At 49.0% G+C, this 15,217-nt stretch overlaps 1 long non-coding RNA gene across 1 annotated transcript; it reads right to left on the bottom strand.

Moving 5' to 3' along the window:
• Positions 1–1,810: 1,810 nt before the first annotated feature.
• On the bottom strand, positions 1,811–5,767 carry LOC140845082 (uncharacterized). The gene is made up of 4 exons (XR_012123745.1): positions 5,374–5,767; positions 4,438–4,544; positions 3,839–3,927; positions 1,811–2,131 (listed from the first exon to the last, which is right to left on the bottom strand). It is a non-coding gene; the product is annotated as an uncharacterized lncRNA (long non-coding RNA).
• Positions 5,768–15,217: the final 9,450 nt, after the last annotated feature.

The following is a 15,217-nucleotide window of genomic DNA, read 5'->3' as shown; positions in this document are numbered from 1 at the left end:
TGACATTAATATAGCTACATAGCTACTTTAACTTTCTTCTAATCAATGTTAGCATGCTATATGTTTCCACAGGAGAGAGATATACTATAATACTATATAAAAAGTTATGGACATGTTTATATATATGTGTGTATATGTGTATATATGTGTATGTATATGTATATACAATTATAATTAAAGTATAACTACAGAATGAAAATGTATTTTTATAATTTTGATATTAAATATGTTTTTAGACTGATTTCAGATATATAATTGCCAGTTTTAATAAAAAGCAAATATTCCTGGCCATTTCTGAAAGGTATGTTTTCTCTTTCAACTGTTTGACACACACACACATACACAAGTATCTATTCTGACTTTTAAACTAAGGAAGACACATAATTCTCTCTCATGAAAATAGTCCAGAAGGAAGGTGAGAGAACATAACACGTTAGAAAGTGCTGCTCCTTGGCCAGCGGGTCCGGGCCATTTCCTTTTTTCTCCTGTTGTTTCAGCATTAAAAGCAAGCTGCGATCTGGTGGTGCCTTTAGAGGAGGTCAGGAGGGAGGTCAGAGGGACTGCTGGAGAAGGTCCTGTTTCTAACCCATTTTCTATAGTCTGCAGCAACTGAATGACCTTCTGCCATTTGGGGTGCAGCTTCTCTAGTAGAGGCTCACCCTTCCTTCCACTTGTGCTAGAGCTTCAGAGGGAGGCTCAGCCCAGGGGGAGAGTTGCTCCTGATGCAGCTCTCCTAATTTAAAAGCACATGCAAGAATATCTTACAATTCAATGAAAAATCTTCTGAAGGCAGATCTCCTTTGAAGAAGTGGGGAGAGCTGCTGGGATGCTGCTTCAAGTCTCTGCTCTAAGCATACACGAATGGAGGATGGCAGCTAAGTTACTTGACAAGACTATTTAAGGCCACAAAGACAAAAATAAAAGTGTGCTCTCAGTCTAAGTTTAGCTCATCTCTTGAAAGAGTGTGAATCTGAAAATAGCCACACATGCCTTCCACATAGGTGCTGTATCACAAGGTCCTACAGGAGCCCACAGAGCCCAGACTCGTGTTTGCAAATAGTGCTACTTACGTTCAGCAGTTTAGGTGGGTTTCTGAGCTAGAGGGGGAAATCAGGTGTATCTGTGGGTCATGGAGAAAGGGTCTGGTAGGCTCTCTGGGTTCGGGGGCGGCCACAGCCAATGTCACTGCTATTGAGAGTGGCGGGGCCCTGGGAAGCAGCAGGGGAGTGAAAGGACAGGGATCCCAAGTTTCTGGAATACATGAGCCGCACCAGGTCTCAGCTGGGACCTGGGGGTGGGAGCTGGGCATGGACAGCCACGCAGCACACTCTGTCCTTGGGAGCCTCTCCTGGCCCCCTCAGCCCAGCACAGAGGGCCATTAGGCGGGTGCAGGATTTTAGAGCAGGGCGGTGGGAGCAGCCAGTGGGAGTCTGCCTGGAACCTCCGGAGTCTGATGTGACTTCACCCCACCTGTTCACCTGCTATGGACATAACTCTCTTCACTGAGCTCAGTAGATTCATCAAGCTAGCTGATCATAAATCTTTATTAATTTGTACAGAACCTTGTAGCATTAAGGGTTGATGTGAAAAGGAAGTTCATGTACAGAGGGGAGGGTGGGCAAGTTGTTTCTGAAGGCCTTTAGTCCTCCCTTCGTCCAGGATGGCCTCGATGGTCTAGAGAATTCAGATATGTAGATCTGCAATGAGACACTCAACTGCCTAATGTGCTTTGCACATGTTTCATTTATTCCTTATAAGAAGCATGAGCAAGTAGAATTTCATTTGCAGGTACAAGGGGAAAAGCGGGAAAGCTCAGGTAGGTAAAGGCTTTGTCCACATCCCAGCAGCAATCCAGTGTCCAGATGGGCACTGGTCTCGAATTTGTCTCCCTCCGTCCCTCCATCCTGTCCTTCCTTTCAGCAGAGATTTCTGAGCACTGACTATGTGCAAGAGTCTAAGTTGGGTTTCACACACCAGCTATAATTTGTGCAGAGATCTCGGGTCACCTACTGTCACTTACATTATCCCTCCTGGTGAGCTGAGATGCTATTCTGAGTGTTTCCAAGATGTCAGGGCCTTGGCCGCCTGTGAGTAGAGGAGGCCATGCAAATCCACTGGCCATCTGTGTGGGCTGGACAAGGAGCAAAATGGCTGTGTTACAAAGTCTGAAATATGAACACAGATCCTTGCCTGTGAGTCTGCTTGGGAAACTGATCAGCAGGGTGCAGATGATTTTCCTCTTTATTCCTCAGAGGAGAGCAGATGTGCTGAGCAGAGGGCTCCTTGGCAAAGACATCTGCTGCTTGCAAACAGGTGGATATTCCAGCAGGAGATGCTCTGAAAGGAGGATGCTAGGAAAGGTAGGCAGAAGAGAGGCTGATGGGAAGAAGAGGTGGGTGGAGAGCACGGCTGTTGGGGACAGCCTTGCTTCCTACCCTGTCTCTTGCCTACATCACCAGATGCACCTACCCCACCCTGCCCTGCCCCAGGCCCCAGAGGCTGAGCTGCATGGGGGCCTACATGGGGGTGTCTCATCTGCCCCCCCAGGTTCAGCAGTGGGGAGCCCTGGTGAGACATCAGAGGGAGGGCTGTGTTCCTGCTCCCCTTCTGCCCTCCTGGGCCATCACTGGAAGAGGCTGGGCCTCTGCTGGAAGTTGCATGTCCTGTCAAGTGGCCTGTCCATGCCACTCTCTCCTGGGTCCTGATACCTGCTCCCTGATACATGCCAAGGGTTTGCCTCCTCGCTTGAGGGCGCTGCATTCTTTGTGGTTTCTGTGCAGCCTGCCTGCCTTTTTATAAATGATCAGCTTGTTAAGCTGTCCTCAAACCATCCCACTGAAGAGTGCATGCCTCCTGCTGGGACACCCATCTTCACTTTCCTCTGAGCCTCTCTCCATCTCCTCATTATGTGACTTCTGCCCATGTGCCTAGATCTTGTATAACACAAAGCTCACAAACACGGAGTGAATGGAAAGCCCAAAAAGTAATTTGGGGAAGACAACAAACTGTAGTGGGAAAAACTCTGGGCTTCAGACTCTGGCAAGCCTGAGTTGAAATTATAGGTCTGACATGACTATCTGCATTCCTGGGGTCAGTTACCGGTCTCCATTCCTCAGCACCCCCACGGGTGCTCCCTTCTGCAAAGGATACCCTGAATGTCCAGGACAATGACTGCCCTCAAGGGAAAATGGGCTGGACAGTGACCTGCCTGGCCAGTCAGAGCACCGTGTCACTCCAGAGATGCCAGTGGTTCAGAGATGAGCACCCAGTCAGGGCCAAGGAAACGTGGTGGGTTTCCCCTGCATGCTAGGGACACACATGCCAACTGGTATGGGACCCGAGGAGAGGCCAGGATGGGAAACCATGGCCAAGCCTGCTCAGGAATCTTCTGGATCAGACAGACCAGAGTGAAAGAGGGAAACCCAGGCCAACATGCATCCAGCCCCTTCCCACACCAGAACTTTGCATGGCAGGGGCCAGCAAATGCTCTGTTACACTGTTGTCTGTCAGTGTAGCCTGTGGGCAAAAAGGTCACAAAGGACATAAACGCCAATCTCCAAGCACCCATCGGACCCTATGGAAGACATTCCCCATGCACATCACTGGGCAAAAGTGCCATCTACATTTTTAAGTCAGTTCTTGGTATGTGCTAGGCAGAAGAGGCTCATGGAGGCAAAAACTCAAGGATTTGGTAACACATTTAGATGTCAGTTTACAAGTCAGCTTCTGTGGCAGGGATCAGCACCCAGCCAGTGACGCATGCTCTCCCCTTCCGGAAGACGGAGATTTTATGACATGCCATTTTTAAGCAGGGTGAAAAGAAAACAACTGACACTACCTCTAGCATTCCTGTGGCTGGCGTTCACTCCTCCTCAGGTGAGATGTCCTCCGTTTTTAGTCCCATCTCGGGAAACCAGCCTGTGATTTCTGCAGAAAGAACACAGAATCCTAAGTGCAGAATCCCAGAGTGATGACTCATATGTCTGATTCATTTGCTGCTGGCTGTTGGGGGCACTTCAGGGGATTGAGAAAACCCTCAAAAACTTTACTTTAACAAAATTAGGACCAACTTCCCAAGTTGTGATTTTCATCTGTAAGTGAGGAGTTTGGATCACCTGCCCCCAAAGGTCCTCCCAGCTTGGGCACTGGGAAGTTTTGGGTTGCAGCCCTGGAGGGGCCCTCGTCCTCATCAAACAGTGCCCGTGGCCGTTCCTCGCCCTGTGCAGGGACAGTGTGGGCGGGGAGGAGCCGGGCAGAGTTTCAGTTTGGGGAGGAAGATGGAAAAAGCCCTGAGGATGGATGGATGGTGGTGCTGGTCGCACAACAGCAGGACTGAGTTGATGCCTCTCCCTGTGCACTAAAAAATGGTTCACATCATCGATTTTAAGTCATGTATACTTTACCATAATCAAAGAAAAAATAACCATCTGCTCTTACCCACTGGACCCCCTTCTCCATTCTGTGTTCTCTGAGCTCCCTCCGCCTGGCCTCTGCATGCTGGTGAGACAGGGACCATGGGCTTAGACAGAGAAGGGTGAGGGCCTCTGGAAAAAACAAAAGCAAGATAATCTATTTACTTTGGCCTGCTGGGGGGCTCAGCTTATTTTTCTGACTTCACCCAGGTGCTGCTTTTCTTCCTCCAGCCCTAAACAAATGATTTGTTGCAACTTAGGCAATGTAGCAAACAAGCCCAAAACAACATAGTAAAAACAGGAAGGATTCCATCTTGAAACCCAATTAGTTAAAAAGTAAGACAATAAAATGCAGCCCACCTTGGGAGCAAAGCAGTCAGTCTTGAGTGATATGCTCCCAGAGCAGGAAGCTGCTATCCTGGGAGGAAATCAGAGCAGTAAAGTTCTTGTAAATAATCAGGAAGACTAATACAAAACTTAGTGTTTCTTTAAAGGGATTTGAGACCACTTAGCAGGTGTACATCCCTAGCCCTCTGTCTCTCAACTGCCTGTAAAACCCCTAGACAACACACCACCCCAGGACTCTCTTGTCCCTCCTGGCCTGAGCCAGGAGCTCTGTCTTTTTGTTTTCTCTCTAAATAAAAGCCTCTGCCTGGCTTTCCTACCTTGACTGTTTGGAAAAGTTCATTCTTAAGCCCCATGAACAAGAACCCCGGCATCCTTGGGGCTCCTCTGAGCAGCATTCTGGGTCTCCTCTCTTGCTTGTGCTCTATACCCTGGTCATCCCCAAGGACTTAGATGCCATCTTTATGTTAGTGACTCTAAAGCAGCTGTCAATAGCTCTGAGCTCTGCACTGGCACCCATGCTAGCATTTCCCACAAGTGCTTGACCCCTCCACAAGGGCCCTTGCAGATAGCTCAATTTCCAAACACCTGCCCCAAGCCCTTGAGTCCTGCTCACCCATGTGCCGGTCCATTCCGCCTCCAGTCAGTGAAGGGCACCACCGTCTTCGCAGTTCTCACTGGTTTTGACAGCCACACCTAACACATGAGTAAGGAACGCTAACTGCCTTTCCAATGGATGCTCAGACTGCCTGGGTTTCCTGGGCTCTGCCGTCCGCCCTGACCTCCGCCATTATCCTGCTCAGCCGCCTCATTAGTCCCTGTCTCCACCCCTGCTTTTTCAGACCCAAGCCGCACCCAGCAGCAGAGAGCTTTGAAAAATCAAATTCCGCTGATATTCTATTGCTTAAAACACTTCCATGTGCTTCCCAGGAAACTTGGAATCAAATTCACCCTCTATTGTGATCCCCTAGGCCTCTCCTTTCCACTCTGCAGTATTTGTGCTCCGTCCATCGCTGGCTGTTGCCATCCCGATTCAGGGATTTCCTTGTGCCCTGACCATTCCAAGCCTCTTTTTCAGAGCCTAAACTTTGCACATGCTACCTCTGTCCAGACCCCATCCTGCCGTCTGCCTGACTGGCTCCTCTCATCACGCGAGGCCTGGGTCTAAACACCCCTCTCAGAGAGCCCCTCCTGGCCGCCCAGCACACCCGCCCAGGGGACCTTTCTCCACCAGCCCGCATTCTCTCCCGCTTGCCCTACACATGGTGACCGTGATCTCTCCATCTGTGTCCTGGTTTCGCACTGCCAGGCTTCACCTCGGGAGCATCTGTCCCCAGAGGGCCGGGAGGGAGCCCTGGGCTCCGGGGCCCCAGCTCCAGAACAGTGACTGACACAGGCACGACCGTATTTGTCAAACGAATAACATCTCCCAGATGCTTCACTGTTAGGAAATGGAGTCAAAGCTCCATACTGAGCTTTGCATTTTAGAAACTGTCAGAAGTACTTTCATTTCATGTAATCATTTAAGAGAAGCTGCCAGCAATTACAACAGTTCTCCCTACCCAGAGGGGCACCGAACTTTTAGATGGTGAGAAATAATGAGCATAATTTAAGGTTGGAAATGAAAAACAAAGAACAAACAGCCAAGCAATCAGTGAGTTGAGTTCAGTGACTGGTGTGGGGTTTGCTGTAATTCTATCCGGAGCTGCCCTTACCTCCCACACCAGCCATGATTTATGATTTTCCACAAGTATATAAAGTATGTTTCATAATTATGAAAATTATGTACACATTGAGGTTAAAATGTGTAATGTAAAATGGAAAGCAGGCCCTGGCTGGTGTAGTCATACAGTGAAACATCATTCGGCCTTAAGAAGGGAAGACAGTCTGGCCCAGGCTTCCACCGGGATGCACCTGAGGACGTTCTGCTAAATGAAAGAAGCCAGTCACGAAAAGACAAATTCTGTGTGGTTCCACTTCTAGGAGGTATGTATTCTCGGCAAATTCTCCGAGACAGAAAGCAGGATGCTGGAGACAAGGCGCTGGGGAGGGGGTGGGCAGTTAGTGTTTGATGGGGACCGAGTTTCAGTTTTGCAGGATGGAGAGTTCTGGAGATGGACAGTGGGGACAGTATCACCGCAGTGTGAGTGTACTTAATGCCACCAAGCTGAACACTTAAAAATATCCACGTGGCAAGTCTTAAGTTACACAAAGGTTATTGTAATTTAAAAACCCGTCTCCGGCTTCACTCTGCTGGGCCTTTACCTTTTTATTTTATTGTGTCGTATTATGTTGTGTACATTTATGCAGCTCAGCTTACTTCTTTCTCAAACTAAACATGTTATACATTTCTTTTCATTGCGCTGCTATGATCCCAGACTTGGTGGTGTAGAGAGTGCAAATGCCAACTTGTGGATGAAAATAAGTCCCTGATTCCACAGAGAAGCCTTCACACTGAGACTCATATTTCTGTGACACGGGCATGTTTGACAAAGTTTTCTGCTCTTTTTTCAAAATCATGAATAGTCCATGTACCCAAGCCAGAAGCTCCTGAGGCTGAGGACCCCAGAACACACAGTTGCCAGCCCCTCGGGAGCGAGCCACATCTTACAAACTTCCTGTTACGCAGGGGGGTGTCACCGTGCAGTGCCAAAGGAGACCTCATAAATGTTTGTTCATGACAAATGAGTAGGACAGGGTCTTCACAGCTGCTCGCTGCTTCCGTGTGCAGGTGGCTAGGGACACAGAGGTGAGCACTTCACACAGTTGACAGCAATGGGAGTAACGTCTCCACCATAAGCAGCTGCTTCTGGGTGGCGTCCAGTCCCGTGGGGACACTGCAGGGATGCAGGTAAATGCTACAGTGATGACAGTGGCACCCAGGGCCCTTGCAGAGCTGCCACCCCCATGGCCAGCCTGGCCTCCTCCCACACGGGCCCCTCTTCCTTTCTCCACTCTCTGGGGGACGTACTCCGTCCAGGAGCTAAAAACCCAACCGTGGCCCTGGGTCGGGATGCAGCCTGCTCCCGGGTCTCAGGTCCCTGGGGGTTGGCCTCCTTGCTAGAGAGTGTACCCCGATACAGCTTGCTCCCTTTCTTCACCCTTCATGCCCCCAGGAAGCCTTCTGTACCAGGCTGCTTGGACATAGAGCTGCTTCTGCTCAGTGTGGATGTACTATCTGTGTTTAAAGTTGTCCCCTGTCCTCTCCTGAGTTTATGGCACTCACTTTTGCATTACTTGGCTCAAGCTGTGATTATTAAGTAAGAATGTGGGCTCTGAAACTGCGCAGGGCTGGCTAGCTGCCCAGCTGGGCCCGAAGGCATCTGTGTGGGAAACCCACGTGCAGGCGGCAGGGAGAAGCTCAACCAGAGGCCTTGGCCCTGAGCTGGGAGCTTCTGTCCACGTTTCCCAGGAGAGGCTGTGAACTTTGTGAGGAGGTCACAGCCTGACCTTTACAAAAGGCAGGGTGGGGAGGCTTTCTGTAGGTGAAAATAAAGGTGTTATTTCTATGTCTTCTGATTTTCCAGTCTTTCTGTTGGAAAATTGATTACCGGTTAGTGGCTGTGGGCTCCCTGAACACGTTCTTTGAACAACATCTCCGGCATGTCGAAGTGTCTCTGACTCGCATTTTCCCTCTGCTTAGCCACACGTATCCATGGTGACCATGTGTCACTGCTGGCTCTCTTCTGCCAAGCAGAGGACATGTGAGAAAAGGCTCAAGGCCTTGGTGCTCAGGCATTGGCCCCCAGGAAGCTCGACTAAGGTGCTTTGAGAACTGCGACATCCTCTTTAACATGAGTGAGTGGCAAGCACATTGAGCTGACTGAGCTGGGGGGACCCTGGAGGGCGGAGAGGCCGTGACTCAACCCTGGGGTGAGGCTGGGACTGGGTCGCTGAAGGGCCAAAGGTCACCACCCTCCCTGTCGAGGGACCTCTAAAGGACTGGGGGAGTGTCAGGGGTGAGTGGGGCTAAAGGACGTCAGAGGGAGGAGAAGGACAGCGCTGGCTACCCAAGGCTGGGACACAGCTGAAAAGGGGGGCCTGCAGAGGAAGAGCACCTGCCCTCAGGGACACAGCTCCACCAGTTTCACTTGGCTTATCTCATGTGACCCTCACAAAATCCCAGGAAATTAGTGCAATTATTGTCCCCATTCTACAGGTCAGAAAACTGAGGCCCAGAGAGGTTAAACCACGTGCCTGAGATCACACAGGGGTTCATGGTAAAGCTGGGCTTTACTCTCAACACCATAGCCCAGGCGACTAACCTGGGGCACGCAGGGAAGGTGCAGAGACTCAAGGCCGAGCGAGGAGTAGACAGCTCAGGTTTCCACGTGCCCTGTTGAAAGGTCACTCTGCTGAGGAAAGAATGGGTTAAAGGGGAGCAACTGAGGGAGTTGGGGAGCCTTGCAGGATCAAGCTAAGGAGAGAAGGTGGAGGCAGGACAGGGGATGGCTGCAGGGAGGGGCAGGTGGGTGTGCTCACCATGTCATGGTAGGGCTAATAGGCCCTAGTGAAGGACAGATGAAGATCCCCAGGTGTGTGCGTGGAGCCCTGGGGGGAGGGGGGTGAATGTGGTGGGGATCTGAGGAGCAGGGCCACGGAGGATCCATGTTCAGGCCTGGACACAAGCGGTCTAACTGCTGAGGGAGGCCCACACAGACATGGCACCAAACTGTGGGCCTGTGACATTTGGGGAGCACTCTGGTTTGGGAGTGGGTGAGACCATGGGAGAGTTGGAAGGGGGCCTGTGAGCTGTGTCCCCACGCTTGCAGCCAGGGCTGATGCCAGGCAGTGGGATGCCAGCGGGAGGGGAGGCTGTGCCCCAGGATGACAAACAGAATTGTCAGAAGCTGGGGTCTTAACAAGCAGCAGTGGGCCCTGGTCAGGAGCATGGGCTACTCACCCCAGAGCCTGCGCCTGTCTGTCCATCTGTTTTCCTCTGACCCAGCAAACCCTGCAAGGGTAGGTGCCCCCCAGTGCCTCACCATAGCCCCTGCTGTGCAGCCACTGATTCACTTACTCCTCACCAGGAGCACCCATATGATTTCCATGTTGTGGAGGCGGAGGGTGGGAAATCGATGCAGCAGGAGTCAAATAAGTGGACCAAGGCCTGAGCCGGCCACCAGTAGGGAGTCGGTGCTATCTCTGACCTTTGCCCTGTGCTTCACAAGGGGCCGGGCCCTGGCAGAGAAGAGGATACCTCCTTCGGGGACAGCGCGGGACCCCCATGTCAGGAAACTCATGGGGCAGAGGGGTTTTCCCACGGGTCTGCTGGAAAGCCAGACTTGGGCACATCTTCGCTTCTCAAGGGAGGGACAGGAATGAAAGGCAGCAGCATCTGGGACATGGTGCCTCAGGTTCTGATTGTCATGATTGCCAGGCCAGAGGTGCATTTGTGGAAGCCAGACACTCACCCTGAAGCTCCTTCCATCTTCGTGTGAGAATTTTTACGAAGAGTGATGTCAGTTCTTGGCTGGGTGCTAGAGAAACGTCTAGCTGCTCTGAGTTGGTGGGGGTCCAGCTGCAGAGGACTGGGTCACCGCCTCGCCCCGCTGGGTCTCTGGACCAATCTCACAGGCAAGGTCCCTGCAGGAAGCTATCAGCGTGTCAAGAGAAGGTGTGCTGTTTGCAGCCTTTTCTCTGCAGGGCCTGAAAGAGGAGCCGGCTCTCCACCCAGGCAGCCTCTCCTGCACCTCCATGGTGGGAACGCCTGGCCTCCCCTGAGGCCCTCACCCGCAGCGGTACCACCCTTGTCTTGGAATTTGACAGGAATGCAAATTCTCTACCCTACCACACCTGCCCACCAGAACTCAGGGTGGGGTCCCAGCCGTTCCCCAAATGACTCTGACGCATAGTCAAGGGCGAGAGCCACCATGCAAGGAAGAGGCAGTGGCCAGGGAAGATGGAGAGAGAAACACCAGGTAAGGCGACAGCTAGCCCCAGTTGCCCAAATGGGGCAAGAGGCTGTGTGGACCAAAATGCCCACAGGGCAAACCAAAGCTCCTCTGGCGGCTGTGTGGCCAGGGTGCAGCTTGTCTTGATAATCATCTGTGCCTGCAGGCATTTCCACAAAGTCCAGGGGCTAGCATCTGGTCACAGACTGAAGGGATAAAGTTGATTCCCAAGCATAACTACCCATCCATCATCCTGCCTCACAACTATTCTGGCCTTTGGGAGGCACCACAGCATGTGGGCCCCACAGGGTAACCTCCATCCACCTGCCATTCCTTTCGTGGAAAAGGTGCTTCCTCTGTGCCAAGCGTGGATCTCAGTGTTTTACAGATATCAACTCAGTTTAATTCACTCAGTTGTATAACAATCCTTTTTGCCTGGTAATATTATTCCTATTTTATAGATGAGGAAACTGAGGCAGGAGCCATTCTTCACTTGGTTAGGTCACACGAGTGTCTGTCTGGGTAGATTGCTTCCCACCGGGAGCTTGGCTCTTCCATTCCCGCTATGACCAGGTCTCTTCTCCCACAGTGTCCTCATCTGTGAGGCAGGAGGAGCAAAGGGATGCCCACAGGCTTTCTGCGAGAACAAGGTGGGTAGGATAAGACTCAAGCTCCATGCATGTCAACTGTCCTTGGGCGATCCGAGAACTTGTGTGGTTTCCAGGGATTCTGTGCTTCTCTTGCAGGAAAATCTGCAAATTGTCTGCCTTCCTCTCTCCACAGTTGTCTGTGTCTATAGACACACACACACACACACACACACACTCACACTGATACACACACTGCATATGCATATCTCATTTATATGCACTTTCATATAAGCTCTATTTAGATGTCCCATTTGGGAAAACACTTTGAGGGGAGGAACTACACATGGTTCACCTGCCTTTGGGACAACTACTCTGTTATAGAGTTTGGGGAGAAGAAGGAATTCCTAACTCTCCCTAACCGATGTCACCGAAGTGCTGAGGTGAGAGCTCATGCTGAATAAATCAACCAACTCTGTTTTCCTAATGAAAATGACCTCTGGTTGATGGCTGCCATTCTAATTGTTCTGGAAAAGTCATAGGGTCACAAACTCTAGAAGATGCTTCTCTGCTCAGATGACTAAAGTTTTACAGCCCTGTCACATTACCCTAAACAGAGGGAGAATTGCTTCAAGAACAGTAACTAGTAAAAAGAAGTTGATGAATCTAATAAATATTTAAATTGAGTTGGATTGTAAATCGTAAGTGTTACAGGTTGGCAGTGTAACTGAAAGGAATGAACTATTTAGGAAGGAATTACTATTTAGGAAATCTTTTTATATTCCACAGGTAAAATCATTTACTAGTAATTTCTAAAGGAGACATGAAAAAGAAATTACTTTTAAAGAAAGACAATGGATTATGTATAGTTATTTGAGTGTGAGTGTGTGTTAAGTAAAATTCTGTAAAAAATAATATCATCTTAGGTATCTGCTTATTTTAATTTTCTAGCATCATCATTTGCATTTGAAATGCTCTAATTACATAAATTAATTTATTTGATTTAATTCTTACTTTCACCCTATTAGGTTGTTTCAGAATGAAAATGGTTAATTTTACTGGTAGTTTGGAAGCCAGTAAAAATCACAGCTGAGTTTTGATTTGTGAAAGAAACCAAAACATACTTATTTTTTATTCAGAAAAAAAAATACCTTTGTTAGTTCAACTTAAGCAGATGCATAGGTAAACAGACTGGGATGACCTATTTCCATCCCAGCATGGTTTTATACCTGACATTGGTCTCCCTTCTTAGTCAAAAGCTTTTATGCCATCTTTTTTATTTTTAGCATGTGGCATTTTTCTAGGCATTAAGAGAACAGGAAAACCAGGAGGTGTCCCATATTCCTTTTCAGTTTGCAGCTCCAACTGGTATAAAAGCCTGCTTCTGTGCCCAGGACCAAGCTCCAGCTGACTTCACGGAAATGTCAAGAAAGCCACAGAAAGGCAGCGGCTGCCTCCATCTTGGGTTTAAAGCACATGTGCCTTTTAACATCAAGTAACATTTTCATTTTCAAAAATAAAAATTGTCCTATTTCCTAGCTGATTGATTTACTCTGCAAAGCTAAGGAAATAGAAATAGGTAATCATGGCCTGAATTTTTCAAAGCTGGGAACATTTTCACTTTAATTATGGTTGGTCCAGGAGACTCCTTCTAAAAAGAAAGGCCAGTTAGTAAGTGGAAATAGCCTTGCCTTACAGGTGAATGTCCTGCAACATCATGAGTTTCTTTCCCTCTAACCCCCTCCTTGGTGGAAGTGGTCCTAGTAAGAAAGTCATGAAATCTATAAGAAACAGGTTCAATATCCCTTTATTTCTAGAATCTTCTAGATATTTCTGGATGCTACTTTTAATGTTACCAAACCTCCATAAGATTCTTTATTCTTCTGGATCCTTTTAGCTACACACATTTCCCAGGTCCACTCACCTACCTTGAGACTCATGGGTGATGGAGAAGATAAGAGAAACTGATATTTCAAATGCCAGTTATGCTGAAGGAAGATCAAATGTGCTTGGAGGACTTTCAAGCACAGTGGTTAAGCTCTACATCTTGCTAGCTGTGTGGCTCTGGGGAAAGTTACTTAACTTCTCTGTACCTGGTTTCCCCATCAGTAAAATGAGATGATAATGGTGGTGAAACTTGAATGAGGTAGTACAAATGCTTACTGCAATGCCTGTGCAGAGAAGGAGCCGGTCAGGAGAGGTATAGCTTGTTATTGTACTCAGCTGCTGCCAAGCAAGATTTTCTGAAGCAGGAACAACTGGTGGGAGCCTCCCTCTGGGCTCCTCATTTACTGACCAGAGTGCAGAGGACTTACATAGCTCAAAATGAAGCAACTAGATACCCCAGAGGTGCAGGGGTGCAGAGAGACTGTGGAGGAGGCCAGCTCATTCCTCTTGAATCCTGTCATGTTCAACTGAGCACTTGTTGAGGGCATCAGGCCTCTGTCGTGACTCATGACGTTGGCACGCACTTGTCAGCTACAGCTCTCAAGGCTGCCTCTAAAAAGGAGACATACTGGGGTAGGAAAAGCTTCAGAACATAAAATGTTCACTGCCGGGAAATACCAAACGCTCACATTCATAAAGTAAATATGAACCTCATAAAATGTGGAACCTCACAAAAATGAAAATATGAAAGAAACACAGCTTTTGGCCGTCTTTCCAGGTCCTAGGACTGCTCACTGGTGTTATTAACTGAACACATTCTTTCTGCTAAAGCAACAACCACTCTCATGTTACTGAACAGCATCCAGATGGCTGTTGGGTTCTGGAATTCCAGTCATTTCCATTAACACAGATTTTGAATGCTAATCAGCTTTAAAAAAAATCCTGCTTTTCAAAGCAGAGTTGAGAAAAAGGTGTGAAATCTGAGCTGTTATTAGGATGGTAATGAGACACTCCTTACTTATGCAAAACCACTGACAAAATTTTAAAAGAAAAATAACTGGGGCTCACTGGGATGTGGGAAAGGGCCACATGGTTGTTGCTGATGGAGAGCCCAGGCGGGCTGTGGGTGAACTGCATTTGGGCCCAGTGGATCCCCAAAGCAAATACCCAGAATCCTCAGAGCTAGCTCCCCAAACCTGCTGCACCAGACCAGGAGCTGTGTCCCCATTGGCTGCCACCAGCTGACTCTCCGTGGTTTCAGATCTCTTATGTTTAAAGTAGTAGCAAAGATCACCACAACTGCTGTGCAGCCAGCAAAGTGAGTTTTCTTGTGACACATGAAACATTACATTTATTTTAGCTGCTCATAGGAAATTGCTATGTAACTCCAAGGTGGCATTACTAGTTCAGATAGCAATGTGATTGCTGGGCATCTTCTCTGGAAAGAAACTTGGGAAGGAAATGGGTCTATGTGTCATGGGCCATTAAGAGCAGATGAGGTGAAAGCAGTCTACTTCGCACATTTGCACAAAATCATTTATACGCCCTTGCAGCACGTTTCTGTGTGTGTGTCTTGCCAATGGGTTTCAGCCCTGGGAAAGTTTGCTATGGATTCAGTGTGACCAAAGGAATTGACAGCAAAATGTTCTTTGGGGTGAAAGGGTTATACTCAACTTTATTTCCAGGTGGCAGGTCAGTCGCTAAAATCCCATTCACTCAGAGTGAGTCTGCATGCAGCAAGCCAGTCTCTGCCTCTGGGCCCCCCTGTCTACACAGCCCATCCTCTGGGCCCCTCTGTCCACACAGCTGTCCTCTGGACCTCTCTGCACAGTCGGCCGACACAGCTGTCCTCTGGGCCTCTGCCCTCAGCGCTGCCACCACTCCAGCCTCTGCTCTCTTGCAGCCTTGCAGTCCTGCCACCGTGTCATGCACAGAACACTGGGCAGAGCTCTTTATATAGAGTCAACAGCCATGTATTGCCCACAGGTGTGCAGTGAGCTAGTCAACCAGGGCCAGGTGAGAATCCTGGCCACAGGAACTCTCATTTTATCCACAGTGTGCCACTACATGTGTCCTCTGTAACTAGGCTTCT

This window comes from Manis javanica, chromosome 2 (genome assembly GCF_040802235.1).
Source record: "Manis javanica isolate MJ-LG chromosome 2, MJ_LKY, whole genome shotgun sequence".
Lineage (NCBI taxonomy): Eukaryota > Metazoa > Chordata > Mammalia > Pholidota > Manidae > Manis > Manis javanica.
Note: the sequence above shows the minus strand (reverse complement) of the source record. Positions and strands in the feature narration are given on the sequence as shown.